Genomic DNA, 19926 nt, shown 5'->3' with positions numbered 1-19926 from the left:
AAGATGGTGCCACCTGCCTCATGATCACAGAACATCTTGCCATGAGGGATGGATTTGGCCCCATCTTTCACTGGTTTTTGTTGCATGGATAAAACTATTTTACTCTGGCAGGTGTTTGACCTGCAAGGCTGACAGTTTTTATACAAATAAGTTTAGGGTGCCATCCATAGTTGCTTTTATCTGGTCTACCTGTCTTCATTTTACCTGTTTTATTGTTTTTGCTTATATGTTGGTTTTGTGATTTTATTGGTTCATTTGTTGTTAGCTACCTTGAGCAATGCAAAAATATTGGAAGGGTGGATATAAATCTATAAATAAATAGATTTATTTATTTATAGATTTATATCCACCCTTCCAATATTCCCGTCTCTGGAACTTGGTGCCCCAGCGCTGCCCCAGCGCTGCCCCCCCCATCTCACAGTTTGAAAGCCACTGCCCATGCCATATATGGCTTTATAGTAATTACCAGCACCTTGAATTGTACTTGAAAGCAAATAAGCACCCAGTGTAGATGACAACGTATGGGATTTAACTGTTTCCTTTCTCCCTCTTGATGAGAGTCTGGTCACAGCCTTTTCCCCAAGCTGCTATGTGCAGACTGCCTGTAGCATTTGAAACGCTGCACCTGTGCACCAGGCACCTAGAGACAGACCAAATACATGCATGCTTACTAAACACCTGCTTATTGGTTTGGCTACCAAGTGGGGGTGGTGGGTTAGCTTTTTACACCAAAGATGCAACTGGGGGAAGGGAGTAAAAACTGTCTCTCCCTGCCATACCTCCCTACACTCCACTGCTTTAATATATTTTCCCCCAGCTTGGCTCCAGTAATGGAAGTGAGTTGGCAGGGAGAAAATGTCTTAACCCAGTGGAGCTTGGGGAGTTAACATCATGGAGGAATGCAATTTCCTTCCTTCCCCCATGTGCTCCTTTTAGTGTAAAACACACACACACACACACACACTTTATAGCCAAACTGGCAAGTGAAGTTCTTGCTGTAATGAAGCACAGACCTCACATTTTCAAGTTTAGAGCATAGATGATTGTTGGTGATAAAAACAAAAATTGATTGCCTTTAAACCTATAGACTTAATATTGATTTTATTTGTACAGTTCCTTTCCTTGCATAAAATAGTGTTTTGCGACAAAAAGCAAAGAAAATTGTACCTGAAAGCTCTTCAGTTATTGCTGTGTGTTTTTCCTATTCATGCTCTTTGGCAGGTTTTAAGATGGACAACTTAGGATAGTGTGCAAAACCTTCAAGAAACAGATTCGGCTGCAGTTCTCACACTAATTCTTCTCAAGATGTTTCACTAAAAGCGGAGGGGAGAAATTCAAATAAATTGTTTCAGGATTGTGGGCTTGATCAGGGAACTTGATCTCCCCCTGCCCCATACCAGTGCATGAAACTAGTAATGAAGGTAAGAAGAAGATACGATGATTGCATGCAAGCAATCTTGTGGATCCTCAGTTGTATGTGTACATTGAACAACCAACTGATTTGATCACAATACAGATTGAATACAGATTCAATTGGACCAAATGCTGAGGAGATATTTTGCTTTTATATTTCCGCTTGTATACTGGGTCTGAATGATATGAGCCATCCTACAATATGATTCTATGTATATCAAACTGATTACTGTTGAGAAACATTTTTTGTTAGGCACTTCATGAAACACTGTTTGCTGCTACTTCATTGCAGGAAGAAGGCCAGTTTAAATGCAGATCTCCTTAATCCAGTGTGCCTTGGAGAAATGGTTTGTTTAGGTCCCATCTGGATGTCAGGATTGCTTATTACATCTAGAGAACTAAAGATCCTTTGGTTAAAAAGGTTTTGTGTATAGGTATTTAATCATACTTAAGGCCAACGTTGGTTGAACACTTTTTCAGGGTGGCGGCTTCTTTCCTTAAAGGGTTCATTACAAATTCCATCCTTTAAAATCATGTGTCTAGGTATTTTTGCTAAAGGAATTCAGCAGGATCTATCCTATTATGCTGGGTGCTATCTGACCTTGCAGATAGTTTTCAAGACAACACTAAGAAACTTCCTTGGGGATAAAACTTTAGGTTTAAATAAATTCAGAATATTTGAACAGTAACAAAATAGAAGAGAAATGGAAGATGGAAGTAATATTTCATTCTCTGTGGTTGCATTTTTCTTATAGACATTGCCCTTGAAAACAAAGTATATCATGTATTAAATCAAAATAATTTTTTACCTGCATGCTAGGAATAGAGAATGCTACAGATAGTTCCACCCCTGACATTTTTAAAAGGTTGGGTGGTAAGATTAAGTTTATAGTCAAAGTTGGATTTAAATGGTGGATTTAGCCTCCACTTCCCACTCCACTGAATTTCTATCAAAGTTCTTTTTAAAGACACTTTTAAGTGGCTAGTGCTAAAGAGTATTCCTAGACTAGGGATGGCTGACATTCAGCCAGTCGAATTTTCCTAATTATTTTGTACATTCCTGTAAAATGTCTATATCTCCAATTAGGTCCTGAGCGATTTCTGCTAGAGTTCAGTGATAGGGGAAACCTGCTGAGAGGTTATACAAGTTAATCTTTTAGAAGAAACTCAATCCCCATATTTTATTTTAAGGCCACTCTGCGTAGCAAAGTAGTTTAACAAGTAGCAGATTTTTTACTTGCTGATAGTTAATTTCATGCCATACAAAGGGTCAGCACACTAATATAGAAGAACATGATTACTTCACCTTAGCCTCCCCTCCCTCTTGCCCCCCACACACAGAGTACTGGCTGCTGAACTGTTTATTTTAGGTTAAACTGTTTTTAAAGATACCCTCTATCTTGCTGACTTTGTATTAACTGAGAGAGCTTCTGTAAGAACGTTCAAAATATATATTGCCTATTGTTCTTCATGGAAGTGCTAAAATCAGAGTATTATTGGAGTATTTTTATTCAAAAGCTACTGCTTGAACCAGATTGTCTAAACCTGTGGGAGGAACTTAGATAAACTTGTAGTTTTGTAATTCCTTACACTTGTCTGAACCTTTGACCTTTTTACTTTTGACCGAAGCTTCATTGTCACCATTTGTCCCTGCAGATCTTTTCAGAGAGGGCTGCCTAAAAGTGTCTGTTTCCACTTTGCTGCTGTGTTCTTTTAAGGAAGGGTATTAATTCATACCTGATACATTGAAGGGGCCAAGATGTTTGAACTCTTGCAAGGGCTTGTGGGAGAGAAGAAGGAATTGAATATAGCAAAACAGTTTTGCTGATGCAAATAACTGCAATAGAAGTCTTAGAAGTTCAAGAAAATTGTGGAGCTATTACTGTTGTCCAAAACATTTCTGATTTAGACTGTTAAGATTAGCGTAGGAGACTTTTCATTGTTTTTTTTTCTAAATGCTTGTTGTGTTCAGCCTCCCCCATTGCTCTCCCAAACTAAGCAGTTATTGGCCTACATATCCAGTCATTAGCTTGCTTAGTATTGGTGGAACCATGCCCCTCACTCCAGGAAAGCAGGGCAAGAGCTGACTGAAGATCTACTTCTTGCTCTACAGTAAGCAACATGATGAAAACAGTCTCAGATGTCTGCGCTTTGCTTGTTCTTTATGTTTTCAGCATAGACTAGGTTTCTGCAGACGGCTAGAATGGTAAAGGATATCTTACATACTCTCATCTGTGCAACACATCTACACCAAGAAATTGGCTAGCAAAATGTTATTTTTTAAAACAAAAATAAAATTTAAAAATGGTCTTAAATTCTGCTAATATGCCATATAACATTGTTGCAGCAGTTTTAAGGAGCTTATTTGAAATGAGTTCATATGCTTTTGACTGTGTAGGAGAATACAGGTAGAGAATTCAGTTGAAAAATCGCAATACATTTGACTTCAGACTAGTGTTCAGCAGAAAAAACGTGTCTGGGAACCTGAGTTGCTGTATCTTTGTAGCAAAACGGTATTTAGGGAGTGTGATTTGCAGGGGAATCACGGTGTGTGTTCTTAATTATTTCCCCCTGTATATGCACCTTAACTGGAGAAAACTGGTTGGGTAGGTTGCAGGCAAGGAAAAGTGTCAGACAAGGAAAGGGTTAAGCACCCCCCCCACTTTTTTCCACTTGTTGCAAATTGTAGCAGTTCCAGCTTGTGTTTGGTGCCAGTCAGTTGGTTCAGTCTTTTTTGGAATGAAAACACAGAAGATAAGACATACATTTCTTCCTCCAAGTCTGCAAGTCTGAATGTAGTTGCAAGGGAGTAATCCCTATTGTACACAGTGAGACTCGCTTCTGAGTAAACATGAATAGGGATTTTTCTGCTATGTTGCAATCTTGTGGATGCTTACTTTTGAGTAAACACGTTGCACATTCGATAAACTGGACTGTTGGTAGCGTGTAGGTTGTATTTACTATTTATCAACTTTTCTGTTAGACCAGAACCTAGCATTATGTGTTTTATCTGTTATTAATGTATCACTTGTAATACTATCTGCTGCCTGTATAAAACATTTACTTTTAAGAAGAAGGCAAAATCCATCTGCTGGATATTTTAGTGCACAAGAGGGCAGTGTTTGCTTACGAAGTAGTATCTTTATGATAAATGTGTAGGGTAACAGGTCATTGGATTTGAATTGAGAGAAAATAAAACATAGGGTCTGCATAGCCTGAAGTTCAAACATGATTTCCAATTCTTCTTTTCAATGAAGGTTTTTTCGTACTTGATTTAAAGTAAAAGTGGCAAACACTTTGTCTGATGAATTTCCTCTGTAAGGAATACTATTAACTTTGTCTGGAGTCCAGAAGCTTTTCTCTTCCAAAAGAAAAAGAAGCCGTGTTTTTATTTTTCCATTAAGTAAATATTAACTATATAAATAGTGTTAAATATTGTTTAGTCAGGAAAAGAATTGTCTGCTCATGTCACACTTGTAGGTAAGGGGGTCAACTTTTAATATATGTAAAGATTAAATGATTTGATGAAGTAGTACAAGTTGCAGAATGTAATAATACATACACTGATGCCTTAAAATCATAGTACAAATAAAACAGAGGTAATTAAATATAGTAACTCTTAACTATATTTTAATTCTCCCCCCTCCCCAGTGTTGTAACGTATTATGTTTTTGAGGCCTTCAAATACGTTAGGAGCAGCGGAGGAATTTAAGAATGGAACAGTGGCCATAGCATAAAATATTCTTTGACTTTTAACATCCCCAGACCAGAGTTTTTAAGTTCATGTTTTTCATTTGGCATTGTGACTTTCAGAACAGCTATTATCATCTTGAAATTCATTTTCACCCTAAAGAAGGTGACCTGCACTTGCATGCTTCTCTGGAGGGAATAAATGTTCTAACGGGAAGTTTGGGGAAAGATACTTATACTAAAAAGATACTACAGTCTAAATGTCCTACCAGGATGAACATCCATCTGTTTGTGAACACAAAACTAGGACAGTTCGAGAGCTCTTGTTCTTAAAAATTGCTCTAATCTGCTAAAAGATAGGCAAATGCATGTGTTTAAAGTAATATAAATGTCAACATAGTTTACATTTCTGAATCATTATTAGGAGCAGCTGAAATGCACAAAGCAGTGAACTAGCCTTCGAGTGTGATAGAACTCTTCCTCAGGCTAGATGTTAAAAAAGTGGGGGAGGGGAGAGAAGAGACAAATATATAAATTCACAAGAAATAATGGTACCACTCCATTCTGGTTTGGTCAGCTTGCCTGGTCTGGGCACTGGAGCTTAAGAAGGATGTAGTCACATTGGACATGTCCATAGGATGGAGACAAAGATGGTGCAAAGCCTGGAGACTAAGGTCTATGAGGAAAAGTTGAAGGAGCTGGGTATGTTTAGCTTAGAGAAGAAATAATTAAGAGGCAATGTGGTAGGTATCTTCAAATATTTGAAGGTCTGTCACATGGATGATGGAACAAATTTGTTTTCTGTTTCCCCAGTGGTTAGGGCCTGAACCAACTGGTTCAAATTACAAGAAAGGGGACTAAACATTAGGAAGAACTTCTTGATGGTACAAGCTGCTCAACAGTGGAACAGACTGCCTTAGAAGGGTGTGGACTCTCCTTCATTGGAGGAGTTTAGATAGGCTGGATGGCCACCTATCAGGGGCGCTGTAGCAGTGAATTTATTACATTGATGTGGGGCTTAACTAGATCATGGATGTGGAACCTCTGGCCCATGGGCTCAATATGGCCCATAGCACCTTGCTATCCAGCTTGCAGCCCACCCTCACCCCCCCTTATCATCACCATTCCTCCAGCGATTAGGCTTGAAAATAATCCTTCCATTGGTTTCATTGGAAGGCGGTTCCAAGACTAACTGAAGTATGTAGGTTGATTTGGGTGGGTCACAGCTGGGGAGGGAAAGCCCCCCCCCCATTGCTCACCCATGCTACAATTAGGCTAGGAAAAAGCCTTCCTGTGTTATGAGTGTGTGTGCGTGTGTGTGTGTGTTTTATGTGAATGTGAATAAATGGGTGTTGAACTTGAGCACGCTCCGGGAGAGAGCGCAGGACAGGAAGGCCTGGCGTGCTATGGTCCATGGGGTCACGAAGAGTCGGACACGACTGAACGACTGAACAACAACAACATTATGTGTGAAAATGGATGTGTGTGAATGAATGAAAGAGTGTGATGTGTGAGAATGGGTGCAAGTGTGTGTGTGATGTGAATGGTGTGTGAGTGTGTCTGTGAGATGGAGAGAGAGAGGGAGAGTGGGGTGGCCCTGCCTACTGCCATCACTGCCATGCCCACTTTGGATTTGGGCCTGTCTGCTGCTAGCTGATTCTCACCGAGGCAATGTGACAGAAAAAACATTCCCCACTGCTGGACTAGATGGTTCGACATTGATGGTGAAGGGCATGTGGAGGGCTGCCTACAATATGTCCTAAGATTCAGGAAGTTCTTTGCAGATTAATTTAGTTGTGCCTGCTCTGTTCAAAACACCTCAGGTTGTACCAAGCTTTTGCTTATATAGTGCTCTAGGAGGTTTTTAAAGTACAAATTGAGTAGGTATTTGATAAAGTACTCTCCAGGTTTCTGTCCAGTATAGTAGGAGTAATAATAGTATTATTGTTACATTTTTTTTTCCAAATTACAGATATTAAAGCAGCATCTGGTGGTACCCTTTTCCCTAACTAGATTTTGTATATCTCTGTCATACCATCTCTTAGCAGCCTTTTCTAGGCAAGATATGTTCTGTAGAAAGCATTCCATAATCTGCTGATTTATTTATTCTTCTTTGTACCTTTTCCAGTTCAGCTGCATTCTTATTTCCAGAGCAAATAAATCCAAACTCCAGATTTCCACTGAATTTGGAGAAAGTGACTATTCCATTTTGGTTTGCTAGAGGCAGTATGAGCAAGCCAAGGTGCAAGGACTGAAGCATCTTGGTGGTAATTTTCGGCTGGTTTCTTGCATGCTTTGTGTACCTTGGGTCGCCTCCCATAATGGAGCAAAATTGAGTGAGATTCCTGCAATGAAAGACAAGAAAAGCCCACAGGATAGATACGATGGCAAAGATATTGTGCATTCTCTGAGAAAATATTTTCCGTGCTATCTGTAAATTTCAGGGTAAATAGCCATTCTGAAGCGCTGCTCCTTTTAAACAGTTTGCTTCCCTAAGCATTACAGGCAGAGTAAATACCAATAATTTCTGTTTCCCATATTCTTATCTGTTCTTCTACCAAAATGTTCTTGCACAGCCTATCTAATCTCTTTGAGTGAACATCATATGATTAGTGTCGGGTCCCAATTTGAATTATGATTTCTGTTTCAAGCGCAAGCTGATTAGTTTTGCGTTAGATTTTTATTATCGGCATTAGCAGGTGTGGCTGCAACCAGCCATTAGCATCTCTCTGTGTGTGCAAGTAATATATATGCACACGTACATATGACTATGGGAGGTGCTTGGTCAGAGACTAATGTTAATATTATTGTATTGCGCAGTGTTAGAGATGGTAGCTGGTGGTGTGAGCACCATTTGGCGGGAAGGCGGAGTAACAATGGAACCAATAAACTACTGGCTTTCAGTCTCAGTATGATTAACACTGGGGTCTTCTAACCTAGTTCCTGTGGGCACCATGTGCCCCCAGACCCCTCCTGATTTTAGTTTTATTTCCCAAGATTTAAAGAAACCTTTTAATTTTTTTTTTTGCTTGGGAGACAGGCTTGCTGCACAGTGAAAGGCTGCCCTCTGGTACCATCTTTATTTGATTTCAGAAGAGTGGCTTTGTGTTTTGGAGCCCAAACCCCTTCTCTATCTTGTACTTCTTGGGAAAGTTACTTTTGGGAAAGTTATTTTTGTTTGTAACCACTAGCTTGGTTGTCTTAGTAAAGAAAGATTCTCCTTCAGGTGAACAGGAAGGAAGCTTTTGTAAACTGCAAGAGACTTTTCCCCCTTTCAGGTCATCTGTGGTGCACTGATGACTAATGCAAGTATGTGTGGGCAGACAGAGTTTTTTGTGATAGATTCTACACAATATAGACACGTGAAGAATTAAGTCATCACTGCATATTTACTTTATGAATGGGGGTTTGGGGAGCATGGAAGAACAATAAAAATGTTTTTTTTTAACATTGTTAATAAACTCATCCAGTGGAAAGTGTAGGGAGTGTGGGTATCAGAGAATGACTGTCCTGTCCCTTATTTAGTTGCTGCTACTGCAGGCAGCATTCTATTTCACTGAACAAGAAGGTCTTCAGAAATAAGCAAAAATGGTATTGGAATGAAGGAAAAGAAATGGTGTATTTTTTCTTCTTTGTCATCTTCTGTGTTTGTGATTTACAAGTGGAGGCATTGTAGAGTCCTTATATTTGGCTGCTGTTCAGTGAAGAAAAAGCACAGTCTCTAGCTGACCAGTGTCAGCTGGGCCTCCCCCCCCCCCTCCACAGAACAATTTTGTTTCCATTGAGAGATCCTCCAAAACCATTGGCAGGTCCATGGCCTATGATTAAATCTCATGCTTGGGTGAAATTCTAATGAGGGTAATTGTTTCCTCTTTTCAAGTCTGTGGTCCCTTCATCAAAGACCAATACGGAAATTATGCATTTCTGTTGTAAAGCGGGAGGTCACAATTACCTGAACCTGTGGTTGACTTTGGGGGATTCTGAGTGGTGTTCGGGCAGCGGTTATCCACTCTGACATTCTAGTATGTGAAATGATTTAAAGCGTGGCTTTTAAATGAGCGAATAACTACCGCTGGTATGCCTCAGTCTGCCATGGGATTTGCATGCTGCTGCTGTAGCATCTTGACTACTATTGGAGAACGGCCATGATGACAATGAATGGTTTGGTCTCAGTATATAACTAATTGTGGAAGAATGAATAAGGGTGGGCACCATTGCACTGGATTGCTGGAGAAGAATTATGGCACAAGAATCTGTACCTATATATTGATCTATGAAGTATGATAAGGTAGAACATTTGCTTCTGTGGGAGCCAGGAGTATGATAGATTCTGTGAATAAACAAAGGTTTGAACTTCCATTGCATGTGGTACCCATGTTCAGTGACTTTCACAGTCATAGCACTTTGGTAGAATTATATAATGATTTGCTGAAGCTCTGTTGAGTGTGCGCGTTTATTTTGGTGGCACTGGGTATAGAAAAAGGAGGAAATGGGTAGATGGAACAAAATAGTATGGATTTGTATTGCCAAGTATGTATATTATATAGGGTTTGTCCAGCAGTCTTAATGCATTTCTTTTCATTGCATTTTTATTTAGTTAAGGGGTTTATACCCTGCTCTTCAATGGATTCCCAAGTTGGCTTAAAAAGTTAAAATTACAAATGAAAACACACACACACACATTAAAAATAACACAAAAACTTTACAATATAAAAGCAGTAAAAATAAGAGAGAAACAAGGCAGAATGAAAGCACTGTACAGAGGATTAAGATGCCTGGGAAAATAAAATGGTCTTTGCCTCGTACTGAAAAGACATCAAGGTAGACACACACCAGGTGAGCCTCCCTGGGGAGAGCATTTCACAGACTGCCACAACCGAGTAGGCCCTTTCCTCTGTAGCCACCCACCATATTTTAGATGGCAAGGGCACCCGAAAAAGGATTTCTGTTGAAGCGCACAGGCAGGTACATATGGAGATGAGCACTCCTTCACATATCCCCGTCCCAAGCCATAAAGAGCTTTAAAGATCAAAACCAGCATTTTGAACTGAGCCTGGAAACAAACTGGGAGCATGCAGTTGGTGAAGCATGTAATGTGATCATAACAACTTACATATCTCTTTCTGCCTGCCATTAATATCTGCACATTTTACAGACAAACATTGCATAACAAACACTATGCTTTCCTTTCCTCAAACTGCAGATTTCTTACTTCCCCCCCCTAAATCTGAATTTGTACAAATCCACGACTTACAAAAAGAAAAACAAGCAAAGGCTCTAATAATGGAAGAAGAAAGGGGCAGGAGAATGCCCAAGAAAAACTTCCTGACTGTTAGAGCAATATGACAATGGAACCAATTACCTAAGGAAGTAGTGGGCTCTCCCACACTGGAGGCATTCAAGATGAGGCTGGACAGCCAACTGTCAGGGATGCTCTGACTTGGATTCCTGCATTGAGCAGGGGGTTGGACTCGATGGTCTTGCAGACCCCTTCCAACCCTACTATTCTATGATTCTATGAATATGGTAGCTCTTTAATGAGATATGACCTTCTGGGGACAGGAGCTGGAGCATGAATTGTGGAGGATCACTGGAAGGAATCACTCCATTCAGTTTGGAATGAGCCCCTCTTCATATGTATCGCTTATAGGCAGATCCTGCAAACAACCCCCCCATTCTAGTTGGGTACTACTTAGGAAGCAGTGATAATGCTCTAAAGTCATTTGTAAGCATCTGGTATGGTAGGAGAAATAACTATGGCTTGGATTCTGAGCAGCATGGGATGAGGTGTAGGGGGCTGCAGAGGGAATGAAGAATTGTCCAGAATTGGGGAGAGACAACATGTGCAAGTAGAGCTCTGCTCACGCAAGGTGCCTTTGCCCAACTTTGGGTGATCTCCCCCTTTCCTTAGCAGCGCTCTGCGCCCCATCTGACACTGTTCAAGAGGTCCATTGATCCTCTGCAGTTACTTTTTGAGAGGCACAGGAAACTTAACCCTTTGCAAATATAAGACATTTTTAATATCTTGGGAAGAAGTTTAATAATTTGGGTCACAATCCTTCCATACCTGTCTACTGAATACTATGGAATTAAGTGTAATTATCTCAGTGTTAAATTATTGCTATAATACTTGATAAAGTGCCTATATCAATTAAACAGACATAGCTCCTGCCCATGTTGATGGAACCTATTGTTGATATATTGGAACATTTTGTTGTTGTTCAGTCCTTAAGTCATGTCCGACTCTTCGTGACCTCATGGACCATAGCACGCCAGGCCTTCCTGTCCTCCGCTGTCTCCCGGAGTGTGCTCAAGTTCATATTCATTGCATCGGTGATGCTATCTAGCCATCTCATCCCCTGCCTATATTGGAACATACTCTCCGTTTAAAATCTTATTACTTTGATGTATCCTGGTTTTGTTACTTTCTGTTTATATGGAAAACAAAACAAAACTACTCCACATTCAGTTGTATCAAAATGGCGGGTTAAATACCCTTTTCTTTTTATATTTGTCAGAGGACACTCCTCTCTACAGTATTTCATCTATTTTTCTTGTGATTGTACACTTCACCAAATGCTGCTGCCAAATTACCCCCATTCATTTCAGTGTGGTATGTTGGAAAGTTTCACACGTGCCACATACTCCACTGAAATGCATGAAGAAGCATTCATAGCAGCACTGCTCAGTGAAATACACTTAATGCTTATCATCTTGGTGCTTAGATATTTAATTAGACACCACAGTTGCATACTAAGAATGTAATTCTCTCTCCCGTTACCGATGTTTTGTTCTAAGGCAGCAACTAAATTGCCATCGCTAAAATGATTGCCTGGGACTATGCACACCTAAATTATTGTTTTTTATTTGTTTTTATATCCACACTGATATGGATCAAGAGTAAGATCTGCATACTTACAGAAAGGTTCTGCAAAACTTCTTCAGTTTAAGGGGGGGCTGTTAGTGGAAGACCCTTCATAATAGACTCATTTATATAGCAACCTAAGACCCTGTCACACATCATGGCAGCAATTCCTAGGATGTTTAAGTTCAGAACTGTAGGGACGAGCAGAGTATATGAGCCATGTGCTGCTGTTTCCACTTTTAATTAACAACCCAGGAACACCCACATCCTTGGGTTGTTTCGTGATGTGTGAACCTCAAAACTCTGGGTTGTTCATGAGTTAAACAACCCAGAGTTAACCCAATAAAAATCATGGGCAATTGTTAGGTTAACTCTGAGTTGTTTAACCCATAAACAATCCAGAGTTTCCAGGTTTGCATGTCACAAAACAACCCAGAAATGGGGTGTTCCTGGGTTGTTAATTAAAAATGGAAATGATGAGTGTGCAGCTTGTGTGCTCCTCTTGTCCCTGCAATTCCTGAGTTAACCCAGGAATTGCTGCCGTGACATGCAAACCGGGTCACGCATAAGTATACAAACTACCTACATCGGTAACTTTAAAAACTCTGTAAGAGTATTTACAAAACTGTAAGATGTCCTTAGTTTAAAATGTTTATGAATCTTTGTTTATAGGACTCCCCTTGAGAATTTGTAGTAGTGTGTATACGTAAGTTGCTTCTCCTTTCCTCACCTAATGTAATTTCTAAGATTTTATCTGTCAAGATCAGATCAGATCATAATTTAATTATAAATATGTTCCAGTTAAATGCATCCTTAGCATGTTTTTCTTGTGTAAGTGCTCCCACCATTCTTGCATGGAGCTCCAGGCATGATGCATAGGCTTTCCTGGCAGTTTCACATCCAACCAGTGAGCAGATGCAAGACCTACTTAGCTTCACCAAGGTTGTTATATCATGTGCCTTCAGACCATGCCCTGGGCATTATAGGTTTGATCATGTTCATGCAATTGATTGAAGTGATATTTATCACATGATTTTTCTGAAGATTGTTTTGCAGGTGCTTTTTTGCTTCCCGTCACACAGGGCTAATGCCATGTCTTTCATCAAAGTGTGGACTGTATACCACCCTGTGGCTGCTTTTTGGTGACATTACAAATATAGTCAGTTGCTTAATATAGGAACATGTTATCCCCTTCTGTATCCTCCCCTTTCTGCATAGTAGAGAGTAATGCACAGAGAAAAGCTAAGCTCAAAAGTCTATTGTCTGACCTGTGCTGAACACAGAATATTGGACTTTTGTCTTATCCCTCAAGGCAATTCTTATTTTCTGTGAATCTCAGGACTCTGCACTTCGGGCAGTGGTACCAGTGCTAGCTAGCTAGCTAGCTTTATTTATTTGTTTCATTTTGATAAAGAGAGGGAGGGGAAGTCTAGGTACTGTGTTGCAGATGTTGTGTTGTGGGATGTTGTGTTGAAAGTGAATAAAAACTGTTTCTGAATTGTTCCTTTCAAGGATCCTGATATACTCTGGTGCCCATTGTAGAGTAGAACAAAAGTGTTTAGTGAATGAGAAATACGACAGCTTGGTAAATGAAAGTGATTAAACGGGTAGTGTTTGGAAAACTAATTGAAGTAAATCTTAGGGGTCAAACACAGAGCATAACAGCGTATAAAAAGTAACCAATGTCAGTTCAGCTGAAACACCATAGTCATAAGGATTTGCCATAGAGCAATTTACAGTAACCAGCTTGATGAAATCTTGAAAGTTAGTACATTGATGTCAAATGCCAATTTGCCCTGCAGCAGGAAAAATAATTAACAGATTAATTTTCCAAAAATAAATGAATTTATGGGCACACTTTTTGCTCTGTATGGAAATGAGACTGTATGCTTCTAGTGAAAGTCTTTCTCAACTGTTACATCTTTTTCCCTCTGTGCTTTTATGTACCAAAAACTTGAGCTTAAGCAACTGCTTGTTCCTACATATTCAGGCTCATTTGGTAGCTTCAGCATTTCATTAAAAAGCGATCAGTACTCTTTAATTAAACTTAATTTTATCTTAGCAAAGCATTTGCAGTTAGGGGCTGTTGTTGGTTTATTGAATTTGGCCCACACTTAGCAATTTCAGCAGGTTTCTTGGCTGAAAACAATTAATATCCAACAGCGTTCAAGTGAGCTGGGGAGGCAAGAATGTTGCTCTATCAGTATTTTTCCCTATTTTCCTGTGCCTTTTGGAAGATAGTAAAACATTTTTAAAGATCTTTTACTCCAAGGTCTTTAACCAATTCCATTAGCATCTCAGCCTGGCTGGTTGGGATTTATAGAAACTGTTTGGATGATCATAATAATATTACTACTTATTAAACTATAACTCTAGTACGTGTGTGTGTGTGTGTGTGTGTGTGTATATATATATATATATATATATATATATATATATAATTTATACAGTTGTCCTGTGGTGATCACAATATTGGACCAAGGGTGCAATCTAGATGAAGTCAGGGGTACCTGTCCCATTGACTCAGAGGTTCCAGGTGCTTTGGGTTGCAGATGGGCATTGGCTGCTTGGAACTCTTTGGAGGGATAAACCAAAGGTTGAGAAGTTTGAAAGGGTAGGGAATATAAGCTACAGAAGAGTGTCAGAGAAAGGTTAAATGGGCAGTTGATTGTGAGAGGCTGGGTATGTCTGCAACAAGTTTCAAAGCTACTAATTCTCATGGTTCCCAAGAAATCAGTGAAATGTAATTATATGAAGAGACTAAGGGTGCAATCCTATGGCTGCTAGATAGTATCTAGACCGCCATAGAATGTTTTGGTTTCTGGGAACCAAGCTCAGAGCCAGTGCTCCAAGCTCGTTTCCCAGAAATCCGACTCCCCGCCCCTGTGCTCGCCACCTTGTCGGAGGCGTGGGTTGTCCCTGGCTCCACACTCGTAAGAGTAGTGCGTAGTGGCTGAAACGGGGCTCTCCTGGGGGTGGGGACGGGACGGCGGAAGCACCTTTATGACGTTTCCTATGCACCATCTGGCTTCCCCCCCACCGCTCCGAGGCGCCCTGGTTAGACAGACGAAATTGGCCATTGAGCTGCAAATCAGGGCAGCTGGAGCACAGAGGAGAAGATCCCCTTTGCGCTCTGTCCGCCCTGCATTGGATCGTTGGCCACCTCCGAGTTTGGAGGCAGCCGACTATCCCCATAGGATTGTGCCCTAAGAATTTGTAGACTCTTTTTCACAGAGATCTACAGATTCCTAGCCTCTTCATATAACCCCCTTTTCGGTCCCCTTCACACTAACCATGGCAGCCTTTGACAGCTCTCCAACGTAGCTGCGGTTAGCGCTAAAGGGTGCAAAAAAAAAAAGGGGGTAGCTTGTAGATCTCTATGAAAATAACATGCTGGGGGCTTGGGTAAGTGGGGATTCAAAACAGGGCATCCCCAAGGGTCAGGGCAATACTTAAAACCCTGGGGATCACCCTGTTAAGGGGGTAATCTGCACCGCTTTTCCCCACCTGTCAACTGTCAAAGGCTGTAAAACCAGCCTATATGCAGTCTCGTTGTGTCAGTTACTTTGTATGTTTGACAGTTGAAACATTTGAGGTACCAGATAAGGCTATCTATTTTGGACAGTTGGAATTGTGCATCTGCGCAGCTCCAAAAATCTAGATGATAATAATAATAACTAAAAAAAAATAATACAGGGAAATTTATGCATATTACCAGGCACAAAAAAATATTTTTAAAAAATCCCCGCCCCCCCCAATTTGCCAAAATATGGGGAGGGAAAAAAGAAGCTGGGAACTGTGACTGGGGGTGTGGTTCCCGCATTAAAGGGGGTACTTGGCGGCAGACAAGACGAGTTCTGCCACTACGTCCCCTGGGATACCTGCTGGGGCCAGCAGAAGGAGGGACGGGGGGAACTACCCAGGGTCAGCCTGATCATCTGTTGGACTCACAGTGGGTTGTTCTGATGACAACCCACACTAGGTGGCTTATGTTGCAGGGTGGGTTGTTGTGTTGTGTGGACTCAGCTGGTATCTTTGTACATCCAGAGGCACGCTGGAGCTGTTGGGAAGTTGGAACAAACAGAGTTCTCCAAGGTAAATGGTCAAAGGCATACTGAAGCTACGACATTTTAAAGTCATGTTCCGGGAGGAGGGGGTGATGCTTGGCATGAGGGAAGCAAGCATCTAATCAAAAGGTGGTAAAGGATGTGTAAAGTGTTTGCCCATTTGGAGATGGGTGTTTAACACTTGGTAGGAGAGGGAAGAAGATGTGTGAATCAGGGTTCCATTTCCCTTTCCTAGAATTACATGGCAACAGCACAACAGCTTCTTTGTATGTTTTAGCCCAAGTAACTATGTGCTCTGCTCCTTCTCTCTGATGGAGAAGGGATTCATTTGTAAGTGACAGGGCTTTTTAAAGGGACAGAAGGGTTGGAGGTTGGCTCTCTGTCATGCTACTGTTCCCAGAATTCATTGAGGGAAGCTATGACTGCTAAACCAATTTTAAAGCAATTTAAAATGATGGATGCAATCCACTAGGAACTTCTCCTGTTCAAGCCCTATTTCAACTGATTCTATCCTTTGGTGTATAGATGTGGTGTAAGAGGTTAGTACAGAGATTGAGAGGTCTTTGCATGATTCAAAGTAGTGCATAAGCACATAACAGACTCAGATATACTTATATTTTGTCTTATATTTAGATGACTTCTGGACTTGCATGTTCTCCTGACTTTTGACAAAGGAAAATTGGAACATTTATATCATTTTATATAAACTACGATTTCCTACTACAGTGGTGAGAAAGCCAAATGAATGAGTAGTTTCTATGAGGTCTGGTGGCAAGCCATGCCTAATAATGTGTGAAATCTGCAAAAATAAACCCCATAAGCCATGTTTTTGCATGTGTTATGATCAATATCTTGCTTCACAAATATAAAGAATCTTGGTTCTTCTACATTTTCAGAATTGTGTACCCACTAGCAAAGTTGATAGGTTCAGTTCTGAAGTAATACACCCCCCTCCCCCAACACACACACAGAACACAATACCATCCAAAGAGATGCACTCAGTAGGCAATTTTCAGTAGTAGGTACAAATTCAGTACATAACACACAATAAAAATGCAGGAACTACACATAACTATTATTTGATCATTCTGTAGCAAATGTTCTGAGTCTCTACATTTTGTAGTATAACTTATGTGGAACTTAATTTTTCTTTGGGGTTTACACCTCAGTCTTACATATTTATCTAGAAGTAAGTGCAGAAATACTTTGCTTAGAATACCAGGAAGAACTCTGTGAGGGTTTTAGTTATTCTAGAGCAAAATATAATGTAGAAAATAATAGGTTGTTTTGCCAAGTTCATCAAGGCAATTGTGCTAGAAATATGCACTTATAAAGAATATGTTCTTCCTCTTCAAATTTATCATCTTTCTGTGAGCCAAAGAATCAAAACCCTTTAGCTTCTATTTCCAAGGAAACATTGTTGGTTCAAATTTACCAAATGGATCAAAAGTTTAATTGTTTACTTTCTCATTTGAATTTTTTGGATTGGTAAGAAGACACAAGTGGCTAAGGAAATTTATGGCTGTAGGTTTTGATTTGTTTTGCTCCAAGCAAGTGTTGGTTGCTTAAAATATCTCAGTGTCTTTTATGTTGCAAATATTTAAATACTAAAATTCTAAAGGATACAATTTGTACAGAATAAGTGTTGTGTTATGATATATTATTTTCTTGCTTATCTAGGATTCTTAATTTGGCTGTTTACTGTTTCTCCATCAAATAACTTGAATGATGCTAGCACTCCCCAGAGCCAAATCACATGAGCTAGGCAAAACAATGTATGTTCTGAATAGACTGTGTGTGCGTGTGTGTGCGTGTGTGCGCACATAGTTTTTCAGTTCCCTAGAGATATTGCCAGCCTTCTATTGGCAAATAGAATTCAGAGGCCGAATTTAGTTTTGGGAGGAGGGAGCAAAGCACTCCTTGATTATAAAATGAAAGTTGTAGTACACAGTGGGATGTGAAGGAGTTGATAAGTGGAGGGAATGGGGTTGGAGTTGTGGGCTATGTGCATGAAAATGCTGAAGGTCTTTCGTGTGTTTAGAGAGAAAGAGATTGGTCAAAGCAGCCATTGAACTGGAGAGTTTCTGTTAATAAAATGTCTATTTTGTTTTAATCATGGCTTCAACAATGCAAAGGAGTTGTCAGTCCGAAGGGAATCCTCACTGTACCATTTGAGTATGTGTGACATTTAGGTTGGGATAGTGTATAGAACAGAATAATGAACCAAAAGATAATGGGTTTGAACTGTACTGTACAGGATATGTAGCTGATGACTAAAATTTCCAAAATATTGAAAAACACTTACTATATAGATTATTTATTGAGTACTGTAATTTCTGATAGAGGCTTTACAGACTTAGATATGATGGAAAGGTAGGGGGATAGGAAGCCTAAAGTGCCTCATGCTTTCTCTGTCATGCTTGAAATAAAACTTTCTCATCTTCTTTCCAGCCCAGGAAAAAGGGGAACAGTTGAAGGAGCTTTTATGTGTTTACCTTAGAATTCCTGTGCTTTCCAGCTTTTGAAACCTGAAATGATAAATTACACTGGCAAAATACTGAAAATGAAAATATTCCCAATGTCACAGAAGGCAAAGTACTCTGTTAATGCCTGTAGCTTTTCTAGGGTAGGCAATGTATTTTTCATTTGTCTAGAAAATGTCCTTACCCTTTTATTAAAGCTGCTATGCTATGAATATTTGCTCATTGACTGCTGAAAATGGGTTTTAATAGCATTTAATACATAGGAGTCTCTTACGAAGCATACATTTTCAGACTGACTGTTGTGGCCATTGTAATGTGTTCACTAATTAAATGTAGCACAATCTATTCCCTACATAAATTTTTCCTTCCAATTGAGGAAGCAGATTTTGCCTTGAAGGAAGAGCTTGAAAAATCATGATTATTTATTTCCTTACAAATTTGAATCTGGCTCCTTAAAATATGCTGGGAGGGACAAGCTTCCTGTTCCCATTTTGGTCATGCTGCGGCTGTGCATCAGGGAGCCAGTTTCAACTGACAGGCCATTGGAGCACAGTGGAAGGAGCATCATGCTTGAAACACAGTAGATAAGAACTATGGCTGGAAGCAGACAAGGGAGACTGGTGAGTTAGGTAAATGATGGTGACATTTGGAATTTACCCATTATTCCTTACAGGTCTCCGGATAGAAGTCCCGAGACAGTGGGGTTCCTGGGAAACTTCTTCTGTCTTATCTAGGATATCACTGAGCATGGCAGTTCTCTAAGGCTTCGGGTAAATTTTATCAGTAGCTTTGAATAGCTTGATACTTTCTTGTTGTGAAATAATCTTGAATAGTTATAGGGTGGCTTATAATTATATAAAATAAATTATATTTCTATCTCTATCTCCATCTCTACTCTAAGGCACTTTAAAGTATAGGGGGAGGGGTGGGTTATATGAAAGTGTAATATGCATTCCTGGCTCTGTGTGTGTGTGTGTGTGTATAAATAAAAGTTTCTAACCGTTTTTTGGTTGCCTCCCTTCCCTGCTTCACAAATGTCTTGAAGACTAGTGGTACTGAATTTCTGAATGAAAAAAAACAAAAAGCAAGCCCTAGGTGAAGTGCTCTGCTATTTATAAATGAATTACATTTACATTGCTTTATGCTAGCTCTTTTTTGGTATACTCTGTCCTTCCCTTGATTTATGAATTACTTCTTCTCTAATATAATGAAACTTATAGAACGTGGGGCAGTATTCAGTGGTGACCAGCCGCGCATGGTTGGTCCCACTGCTTCTGTAGCACAAGCAGCCCCCACCACTTGTGCAGTGGTGATGTAGCGCTTCCAGGGACAACCCGAAAAGAGCAGAAATGCTCATTTCTGGAATGGAGCATGTTGGTAGAGCTCTCATAAAGGAGCTCTGCTGATC

The 19926-nt window shown here is 40.0% G+C and overlaps 1 protein-coding gene across 8 annotated transcripts in view; it reads left to right on the top strand.

Moving 5' to 3' along the window:
• The window catches only part of EEFSEC (eukaryotic elongation factor, selenocysteine-tRNA specific), a 262269-nt gene that overhangs the window by 5774 nt on the left and 236569 nt on the right, over positions 1 to 19926 (top strand). The window contains exons 1-2 of one of the 8 annotated variants that reach the window (XM_084840165.1): positions 326 to 16763; positions 18487 to 19288. The exons of 5 other annotated variants lie outside the window; for them this stretch is intronic. The gene's annotated coding sequence lies outside the window, so the exon portion shown is untranslated. Of the gene's footprint in view, positions 1 to 325; positions 19289 to 19926 lie in introns of those variants that run through there. 2 more of the 8 variants (XM_084840164.1, XM_084840163.1) reach the window with 2 other exon arrangements.

Source organism: Heloderma suspectum, chromosome 2 (assembly GCF_057233095.1).
Source record: "Heloderma suspectum isolate Gila_16-S chromosome 2, 16-S_ref, whole genome shotgun sequence".
Taxonomy (NCBI): Eukaryota; Metazoa; Chordata; class Lepidosauria; order Squamata; family Helodermatidae; genus Heloderma; species Heloderma suspectum.
Note: the sequence above shows the minus strand (reverse complement) of the source record. Positions and strands in the feature narration are given on the sequence as shown.